Genomic DNA, 4,385 nt, shown 5'->3' on the forward strand with positions numbered 1-4,385 from the left:
AAATGGATATTGGTTGATTTTATGAAGCATGAATTATATAATTATGGGTATATAGTTGGAGATTTGATGAATTCCACGGAATTGAGCATGAATTAGGGGGTATTTGTTTGGGATTTGATTAAAATCGACAGAATTGGAGCATTCTGAATTAGGGGTCCAGCGGCCGCTGGAAGGCAGAGCTCGTTGGGTTCCCAGCGCTCGCTGGGTTTCCAGCGAGTTCTGCCTTCCAGCGGCCGCTGGACCCCTAATTCAGAATGCTCGAATTGGATGGATTTTAATCAAATCCCAAACAAATACCCCCTAATTCATGCTCAATTCGGTAGAATTCATATTTTTTGGGGTGCTTATGTTAAGAATTTTTGTATATTTTTTTATTTTCAGTTCATCATACATTATATTCATGTAAAATTGTATGATCATACTATAATTCTTTGACATGATTAAAATGTAATGAAAACATGAAAATCATGAATCAAATGCAAACATAATTCATGAAAACAAACATTAATCATTGTTCAAAAGATAAAATTATCCAAACTCATAAAACAATGTCAACATTAATATAAAAACTCAAAAACGTGGTCTCCAAGAATCCCACTGGCGCTGCAGCTCGGCAATCTGCTGGTCTTGTGCATCAAAGCGAGCATTCATATCATTCCTCATTGATGTCATCGATGAGTCAAAATGAGCTCGGAATGCTCCCATGGATGAATCAAAGTGTGCACGGAATGATGTGAGATCATTCTGAACCTGCTGATGGTAGTCTCTCGGGATTGAACCACTAGCTGCTCGCTCTCCATTCCCCTCGTCTTCTTCCTCTGCCTCTTCGGCTTCCTCTTCAGCTTCTTCTTCGTTCTCCTCTTCTTCATTATCACCGGCGGTCCCAGATGGACCGGCACCAGGATCAATGCGGGGACGACGGCCTGCTGCAATCTCGGAGTGTATGTAGTTAACTACACAAGTCCTCTTCGCATGAGGAACCAGCGTGTATTGGTCAGAAATCAATTGAGCTGCTCTGAGCTCATTATAATTAATGTACTCCGCATCCAGCTCATCCTGACCATGGATAGGCCCTTCTGTCGCAGCAAGAACTCCATTCTTGTGTGCCAAACCAGTGATAATAGCAGCGAAAGAAGCATGGGCAGTAGGGCGCTTCTTCGCCCGAATCATAGCAGCCCAAATAAACTTTGAGATGCACACTTTTGTGCCATCTAAAGCACACTCCAGCAAAAATACCTCAACTGCATTAACCTTATTCGCCTGCTCCTTTCCAGACACATTATATGCAAGAAATTTATGAACAATAGCCAATGCCGGATCCTTAATGTACCCACTAGGCATACCCGAACTATCCCAATTATCACAGTCAGTCAATCGATTCCACGCTTGATTAACATTCCATCCCTGAGTTTTATCAGATAATCCACCAATACTGAAACCAAAAACAGCTTTCATTCTAGCCAAACTAATGCGATACTCTCGCTCATACATCCTAGCTTTAATCCATTTCATATCACCAGCCATTTCCACAGTAGTCATGAACTCATAACATAAAGGATCATACCCAGAAAAAGCAATATTTTTAGCATATTCTTTCATCCCTAGATTTTGCAAATACAACTCAACTCGTCCATCAAGATTCAAATCAGTAATTAACTCCCAATCCAAGTAATGCGGAGGAGTAATATAGTTCTCGTTAAATTTCTTAAATATTTCTCCCTCTAATTCGCTTTGCAATACAAATGGACATTCATACCTTTGGCTCAAAGTAAGCTCCCCTCTACCGACGTTTACGTTCTTCGTCTGCACCATTATATCGTTGAAGGTGATTTTAGAGGGTAGTGGTATGAAAAAATTGTAGTTGAAGGTGATTTTTTGGAGGGGGTGTTCTGGAGCGGCGCTGGAGAGGAGAGAATGAAATTAGGGCACCAGCGCTCGCTGGAACCCATTTATATAGAAGTAATTTCGTCCCAGCGCTCGCTGGATTCCCAGCGCTCGCTGGGTTTCCAGCGGTGCTGGGTTTCAGCGGGCGTTGGCATCATCGATTTCAATTCCAGAATTATCCCGCAAATTCTTCGAAAATCAATGAAAATCGGAGTGAAATCCAACCACGAATTCTTTGAAAGTCGTCTGGAATCTATGTGAATTCCATGGAATTTAAAATCCATGGACTTTTTAAAGTCTGTGGAAATCCACAACTAATACACCCCCCTTAGTTTTGAACCCGTGGCATGCATGATCTGTAAATATTGATATATAAATATATAAAAAAGTATAATAAATATAAAATGACAAGTATAATGTATTTAAATATATATAAAATAAAATAATTTATTCGTTCACAAAATTATAGTAAGGTTTATGATACAAGTTTTAATAAATAGATTGCGAGATATGTTTTAAGTAACGTTCACTTGACCGCTATGAATAGCAAAATTGATGCTATGTCCACATCAAAGTCGGAGTCTATGGTGGAGGAACGAACCAACATTGAGGATGTGAACTACATCAATAATAATCGAGGCTTTGGAAACTTCCATCCTCAACACCAAGGAGGGTATCAACTATTAAGGGCAATACAATCAAGGATTTCAAACAAATCGCCACCCAAATCTTGCCTTTGGTAATCCCAACAACTTCTTGCAACCATAACTCGAATTTGCGGTGAGTGATGGTATGATCAAGGAAGAGAAGAAGCTCAACCTTGAAGAGATCTTAATGAAATTCATGACGGCCACTCAAGTTCACATGACGATAACCGATGAAAGGTTAGAGGCTCAAGCAACCCAATTGAAAATGTTTGAGATGAAAGTGGGGCAAATTGCCGAATCCTTAATCAACCAACATCAAAAAGGGCAATTTCCGAGTAACTCTGTTGTGAATCCAACAAAAGAGCTATCGGATTTGAGCTTGTTGTAGCCGCCACTTTCTTCAAAATAGTCATCTCCACCGAAAATTGGTAGCTATTTGAGGCTAAATTCTCAATGATGTAGGTGGCCTCCTCGTGGCTTTTATCCAACAATGCTCCATTGGCCGATGCATTCATGCCTCTTTGCATCTCACCACTACACCCGGTGTAGAATACACAAATGATTGTGTTTTGATTTAAGCCATGGTTAGGGCACTTCCTTAGCATCTCTTGGAATCTTTCCCAAGTTTCATAGAAGGATTCTCCATCAAATTGGTGAAATTGGATTATGTCCTTCTTCATCTTCATGATTTTACCCGGATGGTAGAAATTGCTGAGGAACTTTTGAGTCATCTTTTCCCATGTAGTGATAGAACCACCCTCTAAAGATTGATACCATGTCTTGGTGATCACTAATTTCTTAACAACAAGAATGACTGCAACTAACACAGGTAATTGTAGCAAGCAACAAGTAATCGAGTATCGTATCACAGGGACTGAAAAACCGAAATCACTCTAGTTATCTCCTAAACAAACTAAAATAGTAGACAGGCAAACGAAAATAATGAGGATTTAACTAGAATTAAACTCAAACAGTAGCAAATAAAATCACGTAGAAAAATCAAATAATAAAGACAATTGATCCTAGAGTAGTAAATTCATTAACTAAATCCACATAATAAATCTATTAATCCTATTAACCAATTTAATCCAGTTATGATGAGAGATCACTTAATTAATCAATCACTCTCGCTAGAGCAGCAACGATCGTAGATTAGTAAATTCTCTACTAACTCCCAACAGCTCATAAGAATAGCTCTCTATGATCCACCTATCTCCGCTAGGTCTCAAGGTTAAAATCATATCATACATTCCTGAATTCGCTAAACAGTTATCTCCGCCAAGTCTCAAACCAAATAGCTACACATGCAAATTATTGGCCAGATAATCCACAAGAAATCAAACACCATGAATTATGAATCATAAACTGGAAGGTAAATAGGTACTAACAAATAAATCATATGAATCTAATTAACTATTTACAAACCCTAGAATCAGATAAGAAAACTAGTCAGACATATTAAAATAAAACTTAAACATAATTAAAAAGAACGCAATTGTAAAATTTGTATTGTATAAAAACTGAAAGAATGATCTTGAATCTTCAATTCTGTGGAAATCCAATCCAAGCTCTAAAAACTGGAAATCAATGAAAATCTAAAGCTATAAAACTGAAAAACTAAAGTTGGGAGCTGAAAAATAAAGTTGGGAACCCAAAATAGGTCAAAAGAAGACCTATTTATAGTACCAGGGTAAAATACAGAGTTTGAGCTCGAAAAGAACTTGAAAAATGCATAAAAAACGTAAAAATACGGAGGCGCGGCGGTCGGACGGCGCTCGCCGCGTGGTCGCCGCTAGCGTCGAAAACTCGGCGGGCTGCCCAGCGGTCGCCGGCTTCTTCCCAAAATTCCTTCTA

At 38.8% G+C, this 4,385-nt stretch overlaps 1 non-coding gene across 1 annotated transcript; it reads left to right on the top strand.

Annotated features, from left to right (window-relative positions):
• Positions 1-3,107: 3,107 nt before the first annotated feature.
• On the top strand, positions 3,108-3,214 carry LOC131002795 (small nucleolar RNA R71). Its single transcript, XR_009094413.1, has one exon. It is a non-coding gene; the product is annotated as a small nucleolar RNA R71 (small nucleolar RNA).
• Positions 3,215-4,385: the final 1,171 nt, after the last annotated feature.

This window comes from Salvia miltiorrhiza, unplaced genomic scaffold (genome assembly GCF_028751815.1).
Source record: "Salvia miltiorrhiza cultivar Shanhuang (shh) unplaced genomic scaffold, IMPLAD_Smil_shh fragScaff_scaffold_19_1, whole genome shotgun sequence".
NCBI lineage: Eukaryota > Viridiplantae > Streptophyta > Magnoliopsida > Lamiales > Lamiaceae > Salvia > Salvia miltiorrhiza.